This window comes from Myxocyprinus asiaticus, chromosome 8 (assembly GCF_019703515.2).
Source record: "Myxocyprinus asiaticus isolate MX2 ecotype Aquarium Trade chromosome 8, UBuf_Myxa_2, whole genome shotgun sequence".
Taxonomy (NCBI): domain Eukaryota; kingdom Metazoa; phylum Chordata; class Actinopteri; order Cypriniformes; family Catostomidae; genus Myxocyprinus; species Myxocyprinus asiaticus.
Genome location: NC_059351.1, coordinates 13,609,129 through 13,634,518, shown reverse-complemented (window position 1 = coordinate 13,634,518; position 25,390 = coordinate 13,609,129). Strand labels below are relative to the sequence as shown.

General features: G+C 37.4%; 1 pseudogene; it reads left to right on the top strand.

Moving 5' to 3' along the window:
- The first annotated feature begins 3,043 nt into the window (after positions 1-3,043).
- On the top strand, positions 3,044-24,074 carry LOC127445560 (general transcription factor II-I repeat domain-containing protein 2A-like; annotated as a pseudogene).
- The last annotated feature ends 1,316 nt before the right edge of the window (positions 24,075-25,390 follow it).

Below are 25,390 nucleotides of genomic sequence, written 5' to 3'. Positions count from 1 at the left end.
CATCTTGAGTCAAACATTTTAAGCGTGTCTGTGCCGGTGAATTATCACATACCTATTATACTTATTACTCAAGGTGGCGCTGATGTTTGAGTGATTGACTTGATTCACATTTGACATTGCTATTTGACAAAGAAGCAATGTGGAAGTAATCTATAGCAAGTGTAACACATGAACAGTATGATTTGGCTATTGTTATGAGGGCGTACTACTGAAATTATGTAAGTTGTGCATCTGTTTAGACTCAAAAAGTGCCTGAGAAAATACATATGTGTAGCTTATGTGTTATGTGTAGCTCAATATGTGTTTGACAGCCAGTTGCGTCTCATGAAATTTCAGAGTGGAAGTAATGAATCTTGCTCTATATTTGTTGCGTCGTCTCTTTGATGTATGAAAAATAAAACTTTTAAATATATCAGAATATATTATATTTTATTATTTTCTAATTGTCTTGAAAATGTTTTGAAAATTTGACACTATCTGGGCATTTTGTAAATCCATTTATGATAGATATTCGTGCCGGGTCGCTAAAGACCCGAGTATATGTACTAATGTTTGGCAAAACACCCATACATTTAAGAGTTAACTACGAGGTTGATAAGCAAAAAAATAATGCAAATATTTAATCTGTATAATATTAATATTAAATATAATAAAATATTGTATATATTTATTGTGAAGAGTACACCGAATATGTATTGTTTTATCATTTAATTTCTAACAAGCATCTTTTTGTGATATGTTTTACTTGAAAAGTATGCTTGTGCTATCTTTCTTTAAATAAGCGCCACTTGGTTTGATATTTTTTTTCTAATGCAGTGACATTCATACATTTTTTTAGTGTGGCTCAGTGTATCCAAATACATTAAGGATCACGGTCTGGATCTTACTATGTAAAAATGAGTGCCAAATCTGGCAAAATCTTTGTCTTATCTCTTCCGTGTTGTTCCTCAGCTTATATATGGTGGAAAGTGGTACTTCTTTGTGTTTGACTATCTGTCTGAAATCACCATGTCACTGCTCACAGCTGTCAAAGCTAAAACACCTGTAAGTTATTACTCCCATCCTTTGACACACCTGGATTTAGTGTTTTTAATTTTAAGGCACATTCTCTGTTAAGAGTGGCCACGTGTTGGAAGGGCAAAAAAAAAAAAAGAAAATCCTAAACCTAACCTTATAAGTCTATACAAACTAAACCCTGAAATTTAATTATAACTAACAAATACATATGTCCACATATGTAAATATATATGTTCTTACACTGTCATTGATCCACGTTTATTTCTGAATATGGGATAAACTTCATATTTTGTCCTGTCCCTTTCTCCATTTATTAAGGATATCAGCAAAAGAGGTAAACCTCTCAAATTTTTCATGTCATAGACATGTCTTTGAAGACAGAAACATATTTTAAACATAATGTGAAACAGTAAATCAGTAAATTATTTGAAAACAATGGTGGCAGAAAATGGACTAATGTACATGCAGTTAATTTTTCAATGAATTTTGAGTGGGGACATTGATGTAGTACTTTCAGCTTTCATAAGAGGACAATCATTGTCAAACTTAAAACTTGATATTATTTGAGTTTAGACCCACTAAGCCTAAAATGAGCATTTAATATTAGATATTATTAGATTGGTTATTTTTAATGGACCTTATATATTAATACATTTATTGAACATGCTTGTGTATTTAATTTCTGTGTCATTACAATACCTATGCATGTTAGCAAATGCATATAACATATGCATTAAAGGAATAGTTCCCCCAAAAATTAAAATTCTCTCATCATTTACTCACCCTCATGCTATCCCAGATGTGTATGACTTTCCTTCTTCTGCAGAATACAAACAAATATTTTTAGAAGAATATTTCAGCTATGTAGGTCCATACAATGCAAGTGAATGGTGACCAAAATATTGAAGCTCAAAAAGCCATAAATGCAGTATAAAAGTTATCCATATGACTCCAGTCGTTACATCCATGTCTCCAGAAGTGATATGATAGGTGTGGATGAGAAATAGATCAATATTTAAGTCTTTTTACTATAAATCTTATGCTGCCTTCATGTGATTTTTTGTGCTTCAATGTTTTGGACCCTGTTGACTTACCTACAGAGCTGAGATATTCTTTTAAAAATATTCATTTGTGTTCAGTAGAAGAAAGAAAATCACACATCTGGAATGGCATGAGGGTGAGTAAATGATGAGAGAATTTTTATTTTTGGGTGAATGATTACTTTTAATCGTAAAAAAACATTCATATACATAAATATAATATTTGTCTTTAGCCATTTTGGAGACCTTGAAATTGTTTTTAGTATGGCGCTCTGTTGTTTCCTTCAGGTATTCGTGTTGTTAGTAATGCCGGAGATGTAAATCCTCTTGCCTGTGGAGCAGCTCTACAGGAAATAGTTCAAAAGGCAGGACTGGACTTAAAGGTAGTTGTGGTCACTAGCGATGACCTGATGTCACAGGTAATTAAACTAGCTTGTAAGACTTACTTAAAAGGATAGTTTCCCAAAAAATGAAAATTCTGCCATCATTTCTTCACCCTCATGTTGTTAAAAACCTGTATTACTTACTTTCTTCAGTGGAACACAAAAAGAGATCAGGCAGAAGAGTTTCATTGCATCTTTTTTCCACATATTGAAAGCTAATGGTAACTGACGCTAACATTCTGCCTCAGCAAGCCACACGATTTGAGGTATCATTAATGCCTTTATTGAAAACGTGAATGAGTTACACCACATATGTCAAACACAAGGCCTGCGGACCGAACTAGGCCCACTGCACATTTCTGTCTGGCCTGCACAATGATATGAGTTTTAAATTGATTTTGGCCCATTTTCATACCGCCTGTGCCCAACATGCTGCGTGCTAAACATCAGGTTACCGCCACCCTTCCCTCTCTCACCCACACACTCAAGACAGTTGTGATCCAGTGCACTGTCTGGCTGTCAACATTAGTAATGGTTTTAGCAGCAGCCTTGTTCCCTGTCATCAAAAAAGTATTAGCTAGCTAGCAGCCAATCAGCCAGAAAATGGCAAAAAGAAGGAAAGTTGACAGTGAAGGCAGGGCATTCCAAGACAGGTGGAATTTGGAATACTTATTTGTCAACCATAAAAAAAAAAAAACCTGTCTGTCTCGTTTGCCAGGAGCCTCTGGCCGTAATGAAAGAATATAACATAAGACATCATTATGAGACAAAACACTGTGACAAATATGGGGACTTGATAGACAGCAGAGGCAACAGAAAGTGGAAGAGTTAAAGAAGGGCCTTATACAGCAGCAAACAATGTTTTCTAAAGCAAAGGCACAGAGTGATGCAGCATTAAAAGCCAGTTTTATCGTGGCAGAAGAAATAGCTAAATCAGGCCGACTATACACCGAGGGTGATTTTCTGAAGAAGTACATGCTTAAAGTTAGCGATGTGTTGTGCCCCGATAAAAGGCAAGCATTTACGAATGTCAGTCTTAGCAGAAATACAGTGGCGGATCGTGTGGATGAGCTAGCCATCGATCTACAAGAGCAGCTCCTGATAAAGGAAAATCCTTTGTAGCTTACTCACTTGCTGTTGACGGAGTACTGATGCTACAGACACTGCTCAATTGTCCATTTTTATCCATGGGGTGGATTCCAACTTATCCATTACAGAAGAGCTTTTGGGCGTTAAAGCAATGCAAGACACTACCACAGGTTATGACATTTTTCAGCAAGTAAAAAAATCTGTAAATGAAACGAAATTGCCTTGGGATAAACTTGCTGGACTAACAACTGATGGGGCACCTGCAATGTGCGGTGAAAGGAGCGGATTGGTGGGGAGGATGCGAGAAAAGATGCGGGAGGAGTATTGCCCGGGCGAGCTGACAGCATACCACTGCATAATACATCAGGAGGCGCTTTGTGGTAAAGTACTGAATATGGATCATGTAATGAACACCTTAAAAAAAGAAGTTAACTTCATCAGGGCTGAGGATTTGAATCACCCGTCAGTTTCAGTCATTTCTTGAGGAGATGAATTGGGAGTATGAAGATGTGCCATACCACACAGGGGTGCGCTGGCTTAGCCGTGGGAAAGTTCTAAACAGATTTTTTGAGTTGCGTGAGGAAATACATAATTTCATGGTAAGCAAGGGCATATACATCAAACTGTTCCAGGATGAAAGGTGGTTGTGTGAGTTGGCTTTTTTGTGTGACATAACAGGCCATCTCAACACACTTAAACTACAATTGCAAGGACGCAATCTGATTCTGTAAAATCCTTCCAAACGAATTTACGTTTATGGGAGAATCAGATACAACAAGACAACTTAGGTCACTTTCCATCCAACCAAACAATGGCAAACAAGCTCACCAGCACTGCTTTCCCAAGTGCACACTTTGCTGACAAACTGAGCATACTTCGCTTTGAGTTTGCAAGAGGATTTGCAGACTTCGAGGCTCAGAAATTTAATTTTCAACTTTTTGGCAGTCTGTTTGCAGTTGATGTGGACAGCGCACCAATGGACATTCAGATGGAACTGATAGAACTACAGTGTAACAGCGCTCTGAAGTACGATTCAGTAGGGGCTGGACAGTTTCCCGCTTTTATCCCAGAAAGCCTACAGTCCACCCATATGCTGTGCATGTTTGGTAGCACATACCTGTGTGAAAAGCTCCATGATGAAGATAAACAAAACATCTCACAGATCACAACTTATGGACAAACACCTTCACTCAATTCTCAGAGTTGCAGCAGCTCAGGAGTTGACCCCAAAGACTGATAAACTTGCATCAAAGAAAAGAAGCCAGGTGTCAAGTAGTAGCAAATAGATAACAAAATAAGCCTGAAAAACTGATAGACACTTAAATAGGTTGAGCAGTTAATTTAAAGTGTTATTCATGATTGAGTTATGTTTGCTTTTATTTATTTGATGCTTAAAGTCGTATTACCTATTATACGAATTTCATATTTGAATGAAGCAATGGCTAGTTTGAATCACAGCAGTATCACATTTTTTTTCAACAAAAAATAAATATAAGCCATATCTGGCACACGGATTGGTCTATTTTTTTTTTTTAATATGGCCCCTAAGTTGATTGAGTTTGACACCCCTGAGATATACACTAAAGTTTAATACTTAAGGTTAGAGGTTTGTTTAAATAGTTACAATAGAAATAGTAATGCTTGCCTATGCAAACACCAATAATTATTTTATATCTCATATCCTTACAATACTGAGTTTTCAAACATTGGTGAAATGTAATTTTTTGTTTTGTTGTCTATTCCAGAAAGACTCTTTGACTCAACTCACGTTGAGTGATTCAGAGGAACAGAAACCACTTCCAAAGACTGTCCACAGCATGAATGCATATTTGGGGTAAGCTTAATTACAGCATGTCATGGGTAATCTCTGTCATGCCTGACTAGTGGTTTGAACATATGAGAATCGGTTGTCTCTGGTCTGTATCTCATAGTGCTCTCCCCACTAAACGCTGCCTGAATCTCGGGGCTGATATATTAACAGGATGCTGTGTGGACAACGCTGTGGTTCTCAGACTGCTATTGCATTCAAGTACGGTTTGTCACACACACACACACACACACACACACACACACACACGCTCTCTGGATTTCTTCTGCAACAGATATTATGACTTGGTACCCAATCTTTCATCATGATGATGTGTTAGGAATTTTAACCCCATTAATCAGCCCAAAATGAGAACAGAAACACACCAGCAGCATTTCTTTTAAGAGAGAGCGAAGTTTACTTTAGCTTCTACTGGGGGAGGTCTAGCTTTAATTCAAGCTGAAGTTCACATATGCTTTCACAACCAGCTACCCTCTTGTTCAGCTGCTATTATTGAGCTAGTTCTTAAAAGTATTTTTGCATAATTCACTTACAAATTGTGCATTTTGAGACTGAAGAACTTTTTCTTATTTGAATTTGAACATCTTCCATTTTAATTTGAAATACGAAACTAAAGATTTCTGGATGTTTTCCTTCAAATTGGTTGTTTAACTGTATGTGGTGGTGGGTCTATTTCTAAACTAAACCACAGAGTTCCTGTGAAATTGTGCAAATGTGATGACAAAGAACATTGCAAATCTGAAAATTCTCCAAGTTTAAATATAGTGCTGACTATCTCTTCCTGTTTACATTTCTTGGAAATGAAACGTATATCCAGTCTTAACGGAAAGTATCACAATGTCCCACACCAACAGCATTTACGAGGTACAGAGAAATAGTTTATGCTTTTTTTTCCAGACAATTCTTAAATATACTTTACTTTTTTTAATATGATGTAACTAAAACACAGCAATCAATAGTAGAGCTACAAAATAATATAGTAATATTATAAAAGCTGAAGTATATAACTTTTTCTGTGTTAAAAAATACTTTCTCCAATCCCAGCTTAATATACAGACACAACTATTAGTAAGCCATTCGTAGGTTAATTTTCTCTCGTTTCTGTGCTTACTATGAAAATTGCTGTTTTGAACAAACCGCTTAAACCCGCCCCAACAACGTTACTCAACCAATGGCGGGACTTGGGGCAGGACTATCTCTTTGTTTGACCAATGGTAGATGGGGGGCGTATTCAGAAAGGTGTTTTGAAAACAAAGTTTATTTTTACAATTCCGTTTGGTGGCGCTAGTGGTGCAGAAATGACATACTTCAGATTTAATTATAAAGGACAGTACCATCCAAAAGTTTGGAAATGCCTAGTTATTCTATATTATTATTAATATTTTACACATTTTAGAAAAAGAGTAAAGTCATCAAAATGGAAGTGTGGGAATTACGTAGTGACCAATAAATGTTAAACAAATCAAAAATATCTTAAAATTTTAGCTGCTTCAAAGAAACCAGCCTTGATATCAGCTTTGCTCATTTGAGCATTCTCTCAAGCAACATCAGGAGGTATCCAGCTGGCATGCTTTTTAAACAGTATTGAAGGAGTTCTTGTGCATGCTGGTCTCTTGTTTTGACTGCTTTTCTTTCACTTTCGTGTCCAACTGGTACAATATATATTTATCTTCAAAACTTCAGGCATTTAAGCATAAGCCATTAGATTAAAAGGTTCAATGTTGTGAAATCACAAAAAAACTATTTTTCACAGATTGGCACACAATCTGGTATTCTCATGACACAAGCTTTGGGTGAATCTAACAAAAATCAAAAGAAAAAGAAAAAATAAATAAATTAAAAGCTATTTTGTTTTATAACAACAAAGCCTATAGCATATTTTCCCCCAAATTCACATTACTGTAAATCGTCTGAACAAGAAATTTTGTTTTTCTTTAGATTTTGTATTACTGTAATACAATATTTTTACTGTATTAGAGTAAAAGCATACTCCTAACACAGTGATTTTAAATGTATCATCAAATGAACAGCATTATAACACATACTACCATGATGTATACTTTACAATTTCATATTTATAATTGTGAAAATTTTTAAGTTATTTATTTTTTAAATATATTTAATTTTTTCTTTTTTTTTTTGCATTATTATAATAAAAAAAATCTTCATGGCCCTAAAAATAGACTTGTGGCCCTATTTTAAGTGCAGTGCTATGCTTTAAGTCATGAGCACAAAGTCAGTGGGCATGTCCATTAAGTTTTGTTATTTTCATGCAAGCATGTGCCAAGTCTAGGTGCAAGTGGGTTTGGCGAAATTGCGTGCAAAGCGCTAAAGGACTGGGTCAAGTGCAATTTAATTCTGAGGTTCTTCTTGTCAAGCACCAGCACATTCATAAAAAGTTGTTAGTGTAAATGGACTGTATGCCACATATTAGAATAATAATTTACATTCATTAATTTGGCAGATGCCTTTATCCAAAGCGACTTACAAAAGAGGAATAAAACGTCAATTCCGAAACATTTGGGACAGTATGAAAAATGCTAATAAAAACAAAAAGGAATGATTTGTAAATTATATTCACCCTTTGCTGTATTGAAAAGCACTACAACTAAACATTATATGATGTTTCACCTTGTGAATTTCAGTAATTTCAAACCTGCAACTTAACCCAGCCAAGACCAAACTCCTTGTCTTTCCAGCCTCCCTGCTGTTGAATACAACATCACTGTGCAGCTGGGTGCAACTACAGTAACGCCTTCCAAAACGGTCAGAAATCTAGGGGTAACTATCGATAACAAACTAAATTTCACAGACCACATCTCAAAGACCGCAAGATCATGTAGATTTACACTCTACAATATCAGGAAGATAAGACCCTTCCACTCTGAACATGCCACACAACTTCTTGTTCAGTCACTTGTCATAACTAGACTGGACTACTGTAATGCTCTCATTGCAGGCCTCCCTGCATGTGCAGTTAGACCTCTGCAAATGATCCAGAATGCAGCAGCACATCTGGTCTTTAATCAACCAAAGAGAGCACGTTACACCACTCCTTGTCTCTCTTCATTGGCTGCCGGTTGATGCACGTATCAAGTTCAAGGCTCTGATGCTGGTGTACAAAACTGTCACTGGGTCTGCTCCAGCATACCTAAAATCATTTCTGCAGAGCTACGCACCCACTAGAATCCTGCGGTCGGCTAAGGAACGTCACCTTGTTGTACCAACACAAAGAGGCACCAAAACACTTTCCTGGACTTTCGGCTTTATCATACCACATTGGTGGAATGACCTTCCCAAATCCATCCATGAAGCTGACTCACTTTCTGTCTTCAAAAACGGCTAAAAACACATCTTTTCCATAAGCAGTTCCAGAGTCCCACTGAGAGAGAGAGTGGAGCAGGTGCTGAAGTGCAAAGTGGCCGTAGGTTGTGTGGGTTTCGTTTGGTCTTGCATCTATATCGTGTAAACGGTCTGTAACAGATAACAGGGATGTGCTTGAAGGCATGTGTTATTTGTGAAGTAGACATGTTAGTATGTAGAAGGAAAATAAGAGATAAAAGATACTTAAGTGCTATAACACAAGGGCTACCACTTCAGCATTCAAGTCAAATATATACACGATGTTAACGAGCCATTCAGTGGAAAAGCAGGACACACCTTAATGCTACTTAGCACAACAAAGCTAGTCATGTGGTCAACCGAAACTAAGGGTCGCATGAGGTGACATAAATTACACCGCAAATAAATTATGCTGCACTTTAGCAATAAATAATACTCTAAAACAAGTGAAGCACCATTTATAGACACCAAAAAAAAAAACAATGATAGTTTTACACACACTGGATAACCAACTCTAAATCTAGCAGTGAATATCCTGGGACAAGTCAAATCAATATAGCACACTGTTACATCCCTCCCTGTCTAGGGTTGGGAAGGGGGTAACAAGGAAATAAGAACATAATTTATAAAAATAACTTAACAGGCAGCTAAAGTGGTATCCTCTCCTGTCCCAGCACTGTCACAAAAAAATCACCCAAATCAAATCATATTTATTTACAAGTTCACACACAAAAAAAGGGAAGCTTCAAAAGGCTTCAGGAGGGGACCAGGCCAAAACAAACAAATTACTTCTGTCTAATTTTGAGTACTTTCTAACGTTTACAAACCAAATTAAAATTAACAAAACTCTTTCCTTACTCCCTCTTTAAACCAAAAACAGGAGAAAATATGGTCAATAACAAAAAATGGCATCCTCCTCCCTACGGCTTCCAAAAGGAACAAAAAGATAAACAATGAACTAAGGATTCTCTGTGAGTATCAATATCTAAAAATATGATACAAAGAATCAACACTTACCACCGTTACTTCAATAAGCAACAGGTTGTACCATAAACAACAGGTTGTACAATAACAACAGGTAACAGCTAAAATAAGTTGAGGAAACACTTAGTATAATACAACAACAATAATAATAATAATAATAATAATAGCACAATTACTGTGACACAAGGCTTACACAGTGATTCAGTAGGCAGAGTTATTGGGTTCCTCACGTGTAACATATGGCTTTAACATATTAACATGGCAAACTCTCTTCTTACGTCTGCGATCAGGCGTATCCACAACAATCTGTGTCACTTAGTTTGCGTTCAGTAACGTACGGCCCTGAAAACTTAGCCTGAAGAGCTGAGCCAAGAACAGGAAGTAGCACAAGAACAGACTCGCCTGGCTGAAAACTGCACTGTACTGCTCTTTTGTCAAAGTGGGTTTTCATCTTGGACTGTGTCCTGACTAGATGAGTTCTCGCCATTTCACAAGCTTTGTATAGACGCTCGCGAAAAGAACTGACATAGTCTAGAATAGAAATGGGTGCAGACCCAGTATCCTTACCTATTAACTGTTCTTTTAACATCTTTAAGGGACCTCGAATCTTGTGAGCAAACACAAGATCAGCAGGGCTAAATCCTAAAGATTCTTGAACGGATTCTCACAGGAAACATGAGCAATGGTAAGCCATCCGCCAAGTCTTTCTCAGTCTCTATACAAAAGGCACGGAGCATAGTTTTTAGCGTTTGGTGAAAGCGCTCCAACGCTCCTTGTGACTCGGGGTGGTATGCACTAGACATTCGATGTGTTATCCCCAATTCTTTCAACATTTGCTCAAACACTTTTGAGGTGAAATTAGACCCTTGATCGGTTTGGATTACCCTGGGCAAACCAAATGTCGTGCAAATTTTACAATCTCTTTCAGCACCACCTGTGCTTTCAGCGAACGCAATGGGACAGCTTCTGGATAACGGGTTGCAGTACACATTAAAATATACTGGTGTCCGTGTTTTGACTTTGGAAGGGGTCCTACACAATCAACTTCTAATTTCTCAAATGGCCCTCCAATAACAGGAATTGGACTGAGAGGAGCTTTTGGAACAGTTTGGTTTGGTTTGGTTTACCTGCACGCTGGCAGACGTCACATGAGCGTCAGAAACTAGACACTGTAGTTTTTACTCCTGGCCAATAGTAGTGTTTAGTTATTCGCTGAAATGTTTTTGTGACACAGATGGGTTCAGAAAGAACATTTTCATGTGCCAACTTTAGAACGTGTGAACAATAACTGGCAGGTAGAACAATCTGATACACCATTTGCCAATCCTCCCCCTCTGAAGATTTAGGCTCCCACTTGCGCATCAGAATCCCCTTATCCCAAAAGTAACAAAACTCTTTCCTTACTCCCTCTTTAAACCAAAAACAGGAGAAAACATGGTCAATAACAAAAAATGGCATCTTCCTCCCTACGGATTCCAAAGGGAACAAAAAGATAAACAGTGAGCCAAGGATTCTCTGTGAGTATCAATATCTAAAAATATTTAAAAAAAATAAAATAAAAAACCCCATTACCACCATTATTTCAATAAGCAACAGGTTGTACCATAAACAACAGGTTGTACAATAACAATAGGTAACAACTAAAATAAGTTGAGGAAACACTTATAATACAACAATACTACTACTACAATAATAATAATAATAATAATAATAATAATAATAGCACAATTGCTAGTTGTCTGGGGGCAGGAGAAAACCATCTCAACAGCCTGGAGACAAAAGGCCTCCCCAAAGTTAGTTAACTCTCCAGCTTTATCCTCAAGCTCTCCATCCAGCAACCAATCAGAGCAAGGCAGCAATCAAAGGTAACCATTGTTAGCTTGTGTCCATTAACCTTTGCAATGAGGAGAGAGAGAGCACGCAAAACACTGCCACAATACAGACAACACATACACAGAAATTAGTACAATTATCACTGCCCATGTATTATACAAATAAAAATAAATAAATTACACCCTGGGACATAACACATACACGTTTAAGCGACGCGAGTTCAAGACAGTAAACAAACAGCACAAGTCTAGCAGTGAATACCACTCCACAACAAAGTAAAACAATGAAATAAACACACTTACACGCAACTGCAGACTCCTGTAGATGGATCGCTTCTCCTTGAAGTTGAAGCTGAAGCATCTGTTGGCAAATTAACAAGTCTCAAATTATCTTTGCCTTTGTAGGATTAGGCTGTTTTTGGAGGCTCCTTACATACTATGACACAATTGCCTCACCTGTTTAACATCTCCTGTTTCACATTGCCTTGTTATTTTAACTCGTCAAATTGTTATTAGTCTCAAATCGCCCCCGTTTCAACTTTTTTGGAGCGTGTTGCAATCATCTGATTTGAAATGACAGTACATAAAAATTAAAAAAAATTAAATGAAATACACAAGGTAAAACATCATATAATGTTTAGTTGTAGTGCTTTCAATATAGCAAAGGGTGAATATAATTTACAAATCACTCCTTTTTGTTTTATTAGCATTTTTCATACTGTCACAACTTTTTTGGAATTGGGGTTGTACAGCATAAGCGATCTAAAGGAGACAGTACAAGATGCCACTCAATTGCAGACCTCAGGCTTCTGGTGGGGATGTAGCTCTGCAGGAATGATTTTAGGTAAGCAGGAGCAGATCCAGTGCATGCAATCAGAGTATTACAATAATCCAGTCTATGACAGAAGACTGAACAAGGAGATGTGTGGCATGTTCAGAGAGGAAGGGTCTGATTTTCATGATGTTTTAGTGTGTAAATCTGATCATGCTGTCTTTGAGATGTGATCAGTGAAATTGAGTTGGTTGTCGACTGTTACCCCTAGAGTTCTGACCATTTTGGAAGGTGTTATTGTAGATTAAACCAGCTGAATGGTGATGTTGTGATCAACAGCAGGGTTGGCTGGAAAGACGAGGAGCTTAGTTTTCGCTAGGTTGAGGAGATCCTTCATCCAGGCTGAGATATCTGCCAAACAGGCTGAGATTCGAGCTGCCACCATGGGGTCATTGGGCTGGAAAGACAAGTTGAGCTGTGTGTCATTGGCACAGCAGTGGTAAGAGAACCCATGTGCTTCAATGATGAGTCCCAGTGACGTTGTGTATATAGAGAAGTGGTCCAAGCACTGGGCCCTGAGGTACCCAATAAGTAGCTGATGTGACTTGGACACCTCACCTCTCCAGGCTACCATGAAAGTTCTACCTGTGAGATAGGACTTGAACCAGCCAAGCACAGTTCCTGTGATGCCCAGAGTAGATAGGGTGGACAGGAGTATCTGATGGTTGACTGTGTCGAAGGCTGCATATAGGTCCAGTAGAATAAGGACAGATTATCTGGATCCAGCTCTCGCCTGTCTCAGCGACTCGGTGACAGACAGCAGGGCAGTCTCGGTGGAATGTCCAAGCCTGACTGATTGTCATCTAGCAAATATGGACTTATGTTCTTTTGTGCATTAACTGGGTCATTGTTGAATTTCAGGCACATTTCTATGACAGTGAAAATGTGATTCTCATCAGGATTTGGATGTATCCTCCATTAAATTGTAGAGAATTTAAGTATTATTGATCATTTTCATCTACTGACACAAATCATGCTAGCATTAACAGTGATTGTTTCAGCATGCACTTCACTTCTATCAATCGATTTTGATTTTGAAAAATGTAATTAATTATTTAAACACGAAAAAATTAAACCAAAAATATTTCTAAATTCAAACTGCACTTCAAACAAAAGGAAAATATAATCAATATAACGAAGTGGTCAAAAACATACCAAATCCAAACATTTTACCCTCTCCAACTTCTTCCACTGGCCCCTTTATATATTTATTGTATATACTATGTTTTCAGAGTTTGGACATGAACTTTATTATGCACTGAAATCAGATGTGCAATGACCTACACTACCGGTCAAAAGTTTTGAAACACTTACTCATTCTTTATTATTTATTTTATTTTTTTCACATTTTAGAATAATAAAGTCATCAGAACTATGGAATAACATAAATGGAACTAAGGGAATTATGTTGTGACTAAACAAAATCCAAAATAAATCAAAACTGTGTTATATTTTAGCATCTTCAACCCATTGCCTAGACTCTGCAGACATGTAAACTTGACATTTTCTCAACCAACTTCTTGAGGTATCACCCTGCGATGTTTTTTAAACAGTATTGAAGGATTTCCCATCTATGCTGGGCACTTATTGTATATATATATATATATATATATATACACACACATACAGGTGCATCTCAATAAATTAGAATGTCGTGGAAAAGTTCATTTATTTCAGTAATTCAACTCAAATTGTGAAACTCGTGTATTAAATAAATTCAGTGCACACAGACTGAAATAGTTTAAGTCTTTGGTTATTTTAATTGTTATGATTTTGGCTCACATTTAACAAAAACCCACCAATTCACTATCTCAAAAAATTAGAATATGGTGACATGCCAATCAGCTAATCAACCCAAAACACCTGCAAAGGTTTCCTGAGCCTTCAAAATGGTCTCTCAGTTTGGTTCACTAGGCTACACAATCATGGGGAAGACTGCTGATCTGACAGTTGTCCAGAAGACAATCATTGACACCCTCACAAGGAGGGTAAGCCACAAACATTCATTGCCAAAGCAGCTGGCTGTTCACAGAGTGCTGTATCCAAGCATGTTAACAGAAAGTTGAGTGGAAGGAAAAAGTGTGGAAGAAAAAGATGCACAACCAACCGAGAGAACTGCAGCCTTATGAGGATTGTCAAGCAAAATCGATTCAAGAATTTGGGTGAACTTCACAAGGAATGGACTGAGGCTGGGGTCAAGGCATCAAGAGCCACCACACACAGACGTGTCAAGGAATTTGGCTACAGTTGTTGTATTCCTCTTGTTAAGCCACTCCTGAACCACAGACAATGTCAGAGGCGTCTTACCTGGGCTAAGGAGAAGAAGAACTGGACTGTTGCCCAGTGGTCCAAAGTCCTCTTTTCAGATGAGAGCAAGTTTTGTATTTCATTTGGAAACCAAGGTCCTAGAGTCTGGAAGAAGGGTGGAGAAGCTCATAGCCCAAGTTGCTTGAAGTCCAGTGTTAAGTTTCCACAGTCTGTGATGATTTGGGGTGCAATGTCATCTGCTGGTCTTGGTCCATTGTGTTTTTTGAAAACCAAAGTCACTGCACCCGTTTACCAAGAAATTTTGGAGCACTTCATGCTTCCTTCTGCTGACCAGCTTTTTAAAGATGCTGATTTCATTTTCCAGCAGGATTTGGCACCTGCCCACACTGCCAAAAGCACCAAAAGTTGGTTAAATGACCATGGTGTTGGTGTGCTTGATTGGCCAGCAAACTCACCAGACCTGAACCCCATAGAGAATCTATGGGGTATTGTCAAGAGGAAAATGAGAAACAAGAGACCAAAAAATGCAGATGAGCTGAAGGCCAATGTCAAAGAAACCTGGGCTTCCATACCACCTCAGCAGTGCCACAAACTGATCACCTCCATGCCACGCCGAACTGAGGCAGTAATTAAAGCAAAAGGAGCCCCTACCAAGTATTGAGTACATATACAGTAAATGAACATACTTTCCAGAAGGCCAACAATTCACTAAAAATGTTTTTTTTTATTGGTCTTATGATGTATTCTAATTTTTTGAGATAGTGAATTGGTGGGTTTTTGTTAAATGTGAGCCAAAATCATCACAATTAAAAGAACCAAAGACTTAAACTACTTCAGTCTGTGTGCACTGAATTTATTTAATACACAAGTTTCACAATTTGAGTTGAATTACTGAAATAAATGAACTTTTCCACGACATTCTAATTTATTGAGATGCACCTGTGTGTGTGTGTGTATATATATATATATATATATACACATACATACACATACTGTGTGTATATATAAATATATACACGTATATACACGTTAATGCATGCTTAGCCTTTTTTTCCTCAAATTTGTAGGTGTGGAAGATGGAGCAGTGAAAGTAGGTGGGCCAAAAGATCACCTCCATCAGGTGACTACAAGGTGTGTCAACCTTTCCAAGTTAATTTGCAAAGGACTTACATTTCCATGTTTTTTTGTTCCAGACTGTTATTTTTTGTTTCTTACAATTTCATATTTATTTTTAAAAGTTAAAAAAAGTTTACATTTTGTTCGCCTAGGTTTGCGGCACATTTATGGATGGATTCAGAGCTACAGCAGTTTGTCCTGTCGGTGGTCCTAGAGCTCTTGAAAAAGCCAGAAGAACAGCAGATAGCATTATGAAAAGGTTGTTACTTGTACGCTTAGTAGTTTTATGGATCAATAACCTGATGTCTCATTCATTCTAAAGAAAAGCACACACACATTTTCACCATTGTTATTGACGATACACACTGATTAAGGTGATAGTTTTACACTAGTTTTAAAACTGTGACTTTTAAAATGGCTCAAGTGAAATGAACTAAAATGCTGTATTCTGAAATGTTCTCATCTGTAGGACCCAGCACATTTTTAAACAGTTTGGCCTGGAGGACTACACTGAAGTCAACATCCAAGTTCTGGGTGCTGAGGACACATATGGACCACATGCAGTCAATACAGTACGCTGCGTCTTTCTGTTTTCTGTTTAAAATTCTAATATTACTGTTTATTCACGATTAGTGTAACTAATCGTGAATTAGTGTTTTTTTTTTTTTTTTTTTTTTATTGTACAGGGTCCCTGTGAGGCTGTCATTTGGATGGCCGTCCATCACAAACAGAAGAAAGCATTGGAGTTTTTCTCTAGAGAGGTGGCACCAGTTGGAACAGGCATGGGTGAGTAAAAACTTCAAACAACTCAATCTCACAACATACAGGATGATCAACTTTAATCAAAATTGACCTTATATAATATAATCGATTGGCCTTTGTTTCCTTTCACAAATGTGGTTTCATTCTCTATCTTTCTTTGGAAGAGGATTTTTGATACTTTGGAATTCCCAGTAGTATGGTTTAATGCCTCCAGATTTTACACATTATGTGGCTAACCCTTATAAATGTAAGACTTTCTCACAGAGACGCACATACAGTGCTTGATATGACCTACTTGTCTTGAAGATGGAAGTTGGTGGAACATTTGAGCCGCAAACTCAACAGAAAGAGTTGTGCTTCAATTAAACCTTATTTTAAGGGCCAAAGTGATTGTTCTCTTATTATACAAAGATCCCTTGCACTGGAGTGCATTGCTGCTTGTTTTCACAGAGTCTTTTGATTTGGGTTGTCTGAAAGGCGCAACCTCTTTTTGGTGCTCTAGCATATTTGCATGAGTCTCTTTATCTATATGCCACTTCTCGGTCACACTAAACAAGCAGCTAAACCCTTTAAATAATTGGGGACATCTTTTCATTGGATCTAGCTGTTTGAACACACAAGCACGAACTGTTACACACACAATCACATTCATTCACAAACTCGCAAAGCCATGCACACAAACACAGGAGGTCTTAAATACAAATGTACATAATAAAAACATAGACTCACTGCTCTGTTTCTCTTTTGCTTTGTTCCACTACCCCCGTTTCCCCGCTTTGGAATCTGCAAACACACACACACACACACTCACACACACACAGGGGAACCTGGAACCGTGGTGATTAGAGCATCTTACAGAGGGTTGATTGTAAGTGAGGCTTCTAATGTTACTGCAGCCCAAGGGCATTTTTCCTAAACAGAAAATCTGATTATGGACGATGTAGTAAATGATTAAAAGATTGAAGTTCTAGACCAAAGGAGCTGTGTTTAACACCATGGTATTTCAATGAAATACAGTATATTTGAAATCAAATTAATATTTTACCTTAAGATGAGCTTCACTAGTAATATTGCTCATACTTAGGGTTAAGTTTTTTAAAGCAATAACCAATGTACTGTATACCTAAATATGCTTTAGCATGCTGGAAAAAGAAAAAAAAGAATTAAAGATTCAAATAATTAATTGGCTACATTTATTCTTTATTATTACAGTTGTTATTGTGTTTTAAATACTTTATTTAATAATAAATAATAACATTTTCTAATTATGTTAAATGGCAGCTGTTTATAAGTGCATACATTTTAGAGATTAGAGAAAGTGCATACATTTTATTTATTTATTTTTTTTTACTTGACCTCTACTGGCTTCTACTGGCCAGTTAAGAGTCTTTCTTTCATGGACAGACCGTTCATGCTTTTTCTGTGGTGCAGACAGACAGCAGCCGAAGTGAGAAATCGTGCAGCTTGTTTGGAGAGGTGTGCTATTACTTTGCTTAGCAATCAGACTTGATTTTCACCTGGTGGATTATAAAATGGCTGGGTTGGGCTTTTTTTTTTTTTTTTTTTTATTAAAATTTTTATTGATTTATGTGCATATGACAGTGGAAAAAACTCAACACATATATAATGAATCAACATTTACATTTAAACCCTACTAATACAATCCCACCCTGACCCCTAACGAACACCCCTGTGGTCCTACATAACACACACACAATCCAAAAAAATTAAATAAATAAATAAATAAATATATATATATATATATATATATATATATATATATATATATATATACACAAATAAATAAATAAAATAATAATAAACATACATGATTAAACTACACTCTCCACATCCCCTCCCCGAGAGTCCCCCCAAAAAAACTAAATATTTGCCCCATTTTTTAGCAAATAAGTCCCTAAACCCCAGCCTTCTACTTACCGCTTCTTCAAATGCAGCTACCCTCCCCATTTCCACACACCACTCCGAAAAAGAGGGTGCTCCATTTGACTTCCAATCCCTTAAAATTACTTGCCTGCCGATCATGAGACTGGTCATAACCCGATTTTTTTATATGATTATCCCCTAAATGCATGACCGCCCCATTACCCAAAATACAGAGTCTGGGACAAAGCAAAACCTGAGTGTTCAAAACGTCACACAAATACTTCTGAACCCTCAACCAAAACTCCTGGATCTTAACACTCCCCCAAAAAACATGGGTAGTGTCTCCAACTTCTGACTGGCATCGCCAGCAAGTGGGTGTGTCTTTAAGACCAGGTTGGGCATTTTTGACTTGAGCCAGGAAGCAACAACCTAGCAACCACCCACAATGCCATAGCATTGAGTCGTCGTATTTTCCATGGGCAAGCACCATTCGCATTTTCTTCAGAAAATGAAATAAATATATATATATATATATATATATATATATATATATATATATATATATATTTTTTTTTTTTTATTTGCTGTATGTAGCCAAATTTGACACATTTGTCTTGTTCATTGGTCTTGCTTTCATTCAAATTCCAATTTTAAATATTGATCAGATCAAGCAACCTGGGAGTTCATCGGGAGCAGAATAAACTTTTAATCAGTTCAGATGCTTGCAGTTAGCTCTTAGAGCACTAAGAGAGCTCAACCTTGCTGAATTTAATTATATCAAGAACAAAATTGTCTCTCTTTCAGATTTGCCCTCTGGCCCTCATACTTTCAGACTGGAGGAGTTAGCATACATGCGCAGTGGAGACAAAGGGGACTCCTCAAACATTGGTGAGTCTCCCCATGCGATTTCACACACAGTGAATAATATTTCAACGGTGAGAAAATTTGCTCACTGCATGCATGTGAATATCACACTTAAGCCATTCTGGCTATAAATGGTAGGAAAATGCTGGGTCAAACCATGTTCTCTGACCACAAACCATGTATCATAGTCCACTGCCTGCAGCCCAAAAGGCAACACACTCTTACGATGTGGAAACTTGCCCTAGTTTAAGCTTCATCTCAGGTTGACAGCAGATCATGTGTCATCCTTAGCAGACTGTGAGTCTGTGTTTTTTTTACTATATTTTCACTTTATTTGTGGACATGATTTGCTAGCTTTTCTGGTGATGAACTCATGCTTAAGTGTCAACCCTGCTGCTCAAGACAAATGATCATATATACTGCCACTGTTCTGATCATCTATCTATCTGTCCGTCTGTCTGTCTATCTACAGTATCTGTCTGTCTTTCTGTCCATCATCCTACCTACCTATCTGTCTGTCTGTCTGTCTGTCTGTCTGTCTATCTATCTACAGTATCTGTCTGTCTTTCTGTCCATCATCCTATCTATATATCTATCTGTCTATCTATATATGGTAATATGTGTACCATTTTTCAAGAAAACATGAGCGAGCAGGCAAAACACATTTTATTTCTTATGGGATTCATATTCAACTGTAGGTTATAAAAGTATGGCACAATCATAAAACAAAACATGGGAACAATGAAAATACCCTTAGTTCTTAATACTGTGTATTGGCCCCTTTAGCATCAATGGCAGCATGCAGTCTTTTGTAATAGTTGTCTATGAGGCCCCAAATTCTTGCAGGTGGTATAGCTGCCCATTTGTCTTGGCAAAATGCCTCCAGGTCATGCAAAGTCTTTGGTCATCTTACATGAACCGCACGTTTGAGATCTCCCCAGAGTGGCTCGATGATATTAAGGTCAGGAGACTGTGATGGCCACTCCAGAACCTTCACCTTTTTCTGCTGTAACCACTGGAGGGTCAACTTGGCCTTGTGCTTAGGGTCATTGTCGTGCTGGAAAGTCCAAGAGCGTCCCATGCGCAGCTTTCGTGCAGCAGAATGCAAATTGTCTGCCAGTATTTTCTGATAAGATACTGCATTCATCTTGCCATCAATTTTCACAAGATTCCCCGTGACTTTAGAGCTCACACACCCCCAAAACATCAGTGAACCACCCCCATGCTTCACAGTGGGGATGGTATTCTTTTCACTATAGGCCTTGTTGACCACTCTCCAAACATAGCGCTTATGGTTGTGACCATAAAGCTCTATTTTGGTCTCGTCACTCCAAATTACAGTGTGCCAGAAGCTGTGAGGCGTGTCAAGGTGTTGTCAGGCATATAGTAACCGGGCTTTTTTGTGGCATTGGCGCAGTAAAGGCTTCTTTCTGGCAACTCGACCATGCAGCTAATTTTTGTTCAAGTATTGTCGTATTGTGCTCCTTGAAACAACCACACAGTCTTTTTCCAGAGCAGCCTGTATTTCTCCTGAGGTTACCTGTGGGTTTTTCTTTGTATCCCGAACAATTCTTCTTGCAGTTGTGGCTGAAATCTTTCTTGGTCTACCTGACCTTTGCTTGGTATCAAGAGATCCCTGAATTTTCCACTTCTTAATAAGTGATTGAACTGTACTGACTGGCATTTTCAAGGCTTTGGATTTATATCCTTTTCCATCTTTATAAAGTTCCATTATCTTGTTACGCAGGTCTTTTGACAGTTCTTTTCTGCTCCCCATGGCTCAGTATCTAGCCTGCTCAGTGCATCCACGTGAGAGCTAACAAACTCATTGACTATTTATACACAGACACTAATTGCAATTTAAAAAGCCACAGGTGTGGGAAATTAACCTTTAATTGCCATTTAAACCTGTGTGTGTCACCTTGTGTGTCTGTAACAAGGTCAAACATTCAAGGGTATGTAAAGTTTGGATCGGGCCATTTGGGTGATTTCTGTTATCATTATGATTTAAAAAGGAGCCAAACAACTATGTGATGATAAATGGCTTCATATGATCACTATCCTTAAATAAAAGACATGCATGATTTTTGCATGATCAGTCATATTTTCAAAATCAATGCCAAAATTTCACAATTTCTGCCAGGGTATGCAAACTTCTGAGCACAACTGTATCTGTCTGTCTGTCTGCCTGCCTGTCTGTCTGTCTGTCTGATTTGTAAATATATAATTGGTTTCTTGTAATGCTTAGCTTTACATCATTTTATCAACTTTAAATAATTTTTAAAAACTGTCAGTTTGTATTTTTTTAAGACACATACCTGTATCTTTACAGACAAAACATTATTAAAAATATATTAAATTAAGATTTATAATTTGCTGTTAATATTTCACAAAAAACAGTAAGAACATTTTATTATTTGATCTATATTAACATGGCATCTATCTCTTCAGCATTACAATAATTTTAACTTCCTTTATAGGCGTTATTGCGAGGCACCCACTCTATTTTACCTACCTGAAAAAAAATTTAATTGTTGAAGTGGTAGAGCAGTATTTCCTACACCTGATAAGAAAGGATTGGACTGACCTTCCCTCCGTCACACGGTAAGAGGCAACAGAAAGTTTGAAGTGTTGTGATCATTCAAGAGTGGATATTAATATTTGATCATTTGATCAGGCACAAAGCAAAGCTATCCTTTATGATCTGCCTCATGTACACAACAGAATTCTTCAGAACTAACTACTTCTAAAGAAACCATTACCAGTTAATATCTAAAGCTGTAAAGGAATTTAGGGTTACACAAAATAAACATTGTAACACCTTTAAACTGAGCAACTTCACATCTGTGGCTGGCACACCATTGTTTAAGACCTGTGTGAGAGAGAGAGTGCATGCACGCAAGCTTCTTGGTTTATGGGATGAGGAAAACCCCACCGGTGCCGCTAATGAGGACTACCTCATGCTGAGGACTGACTTGTCTAGGTGCCTGTCTGTGTGAGAGTGTGGTGTGAGCTAATGCACGGATGTCAGCAGGAGGTGCTCTCAATTATAATAATGTATTTCACGTGTGCGGTTGCTTCCAGGTACAAACTGCCTGGCATTGACGGGCTGAATGTTTTCCTTCGCAACTCTCTTGGAGGGGGAGGGGTGGCATCATTACACAGTGACCCTCAGGTAACACACACACACAGATTGTGTGACACGTTCATTCATAGAAGCTTGTAAAATGGACATAGACACTGTGACGTCAGCCATTGCAAGTCTTGAAACTGGAAAATGCACAGAAAGCTTAAAGGGATAATTCACTCAAAAATGAAAATTCTCTCATCATTCACTCACCCTCATGCCATCCCAGATGTGTATGACTTTCTTTTTTCTGTAGAACACAAACAAAGATTTTTTGGAAGAATATCTCAGCTCTGTTGGTCCATTCAGTGCAAGTAAATGTTGACCAGTGCTCTGAAGGTCCAAAAAGCTCATAAAAGCAGCATAAAAGTAATCCATACAACTCCAGTCAATAAGTCCATATCTTCAGAAGCAATATGATAGGCGTGGGTAAAAAACAGATCAATATTTAAGTCCCTTTTTTACTATAAATCTCCACTTTCACTTACACAATCTTCTTATTTTGTCTTTTGGCAATTTGCATTCTTCTTGCATATCGTCGCCTACTGGTTGGGACTGGTCAAAGGTGAAAATTTACAGTTAAAAAGGACTTAAATATTGATCTGTTTCTCATCCACACCTACCATATCGCTTCATAAGATATGGATTTTACCACTGGAGTCATATGGATTACTTTAATGCTTCTTTTATGTGCTTTTGGACCTTAGAGGTTCTGGCCGCCATGCTCTTGCATTGAATGGATCAGCAGAGCTGAGATATTCTTCTAAAAATCTTTGTTTGTGTTCTGAAGAAGAAAGAAAGTCATACACATCTGGGATGGCATGAGGGTGAGTAAATGATGAAAGAATTTTCATTTTGGGGTGAACTATCCCTTTAAGAAATCAAAAATCTGAAAAGGTTTAAAGAGTTTGTTGATCTAAAGAAAACAATATTTCAGATATGGTTTGTGATTACTTGTCTTTTTTCTTATATTTTAGATACATATATTCTTATGTATTTTAAGTACCATTAAAAAGAAATAATCCACTATTTGGCATATAAGACATTTTAATGATAACTTCATTGGTGTTATGTTACATACACGAATGCTGAAAGCTATTTAACAACAACTTTATAACTTAATTCTTTTTTCAAATCATGATTTAGATTATTTAAATATTTTAATTTGAAAACGTTTATGGCATTGCATTTATGCAGTACAATTGCTACAAGATGCAGTATTACAGGTTATGTTGTGTTTTGAGTGTCACTCAAAATTGGTTGCCTTTCTGCAGGGAAAAGCCTATGGGCAAATGTTGCTTGACTACAAACCAGAAGGACTTCCTAATTTGAAATCACTGGTCGACTAAACTAAGAGTGGGACTGAAAGATGTCTGTGGTGTGTTATGTGTCACATTTCAAAAAGTGCTTTATGCAAGAGTCTTGTTTTGAATAAGCCCATGATGCACTGTGTGTAATGTCAAGTGTTTTCCATTTTATTTTGTGGCTATTAACAATCCCCAAACTGTAGAAGTGATTCTGTGGAATCAAAATGTGAATTTTTATAACACATAATTGTGCCTTGTATCTTTTTTATTTAATATTATTTTGTAATTCATGCACATAAGTATTTAATAGCATGAATGAGTATTAAGTACCTAGATTTGATCAGGGAAAACACAAAAATAAAGAGCCGATTGAATTAAAAGTTCAGTTTTTGGTGACATGCAAGCACTTTGATCTGTAGTGAGTACATTAGTGAATGGCGTCCTTCACTTAGTTGTGTTGAGTTGGCCACGTCTTAGAGGTGATGCCAAAACAATAAACCCTTGAAGTTTCGAGCCGCCACGTCCTCTCATTACCTCTGACCCCTATCAACACAGGAAGTCAGAGAGCATAAGGTTTTTCCTCCTCTGATGGCTGAGTTCGTGTTTCCTGCATAGCTAAGTATTTGTATTTTAAGAAAGAAGAATTTATTACCTTAAATGCTGCTAGACAAAAATGCAAACATTCAAGAATACACAAAAATTCAGTATTTATCAGTCATTTATTTATACTTGTACAAAATGATTATAGATTTAAATCTAGTACAAAACAGTACGTAGCCTACATTTTGATTTACTGTGACGTTCTTTTTATGAGGTTTTATGGATTATCATACAAAATGGGATGTTTTGACCTACATTAGCATTCCCTGACAGCATGACCTCAGCCGCACTGAGTGATCACTGGGAAAGAGAAGGCGAGACGTGAAGAGTTCATTTGTCAACAACAGACAGACAGATCCAACAGTTTCTTATTGTGTGGAGAACTTCTTGGCTTTATCTGAATGCAACAGTGTCATTCTCAATACACACATACACAGTCAAATAAACTGAAATCACTCTCCCTCACACATTCATCACAAACACATTCAGCAGTCACATATAGACACTGGGATGCTGGGGGACAAAACAGAAGGAAGATAAATGCCTTGTCATTTATCACCGGCTATCTCTCAGTGCTCTTCTGCTGTTCAAACAAGCAGCAACCCAGAGAGAGCACCAAGTAATCTCTAATCACTCAACAGTCAGCTTTTGCCCTGGGACACTTTTGTTACCAGTGTGACATGGATTCCTCATGCTGTCTATCATCACTCTCTCACTAAACTAAACCTCAGAGGGAGGGAGGGTTGCTGGATTGCTTTAATCCTTTCCTTTATCTGTGAGTTAAGGCTATTTTGCATCATTTTACTGACCATTTACCAGTTAATGTGGCTTTTATAAACTTTGCATTAAGGAGTGTAAAGAGCTGAAGTATTAACAAGACAATCAGTTGTTTTCATTCCATTGATAGACTTTAAGTTAAGACCATTAAGTACTATTGGTATTCAGTAGTGCTACTGAATGCTATAAGCTCACTTTTTTATTGTTTGGCCAGAGAGAAAATGCATTGGAAATGTGATGGTCACATTTCTGGAGACCTTTAATAAAGTGCTGACATCTGCTCTGTCTACATGTTCCTGCAAACTGGTCTTTTGGTAAAAGGAGCTCTTGTTTGGTGC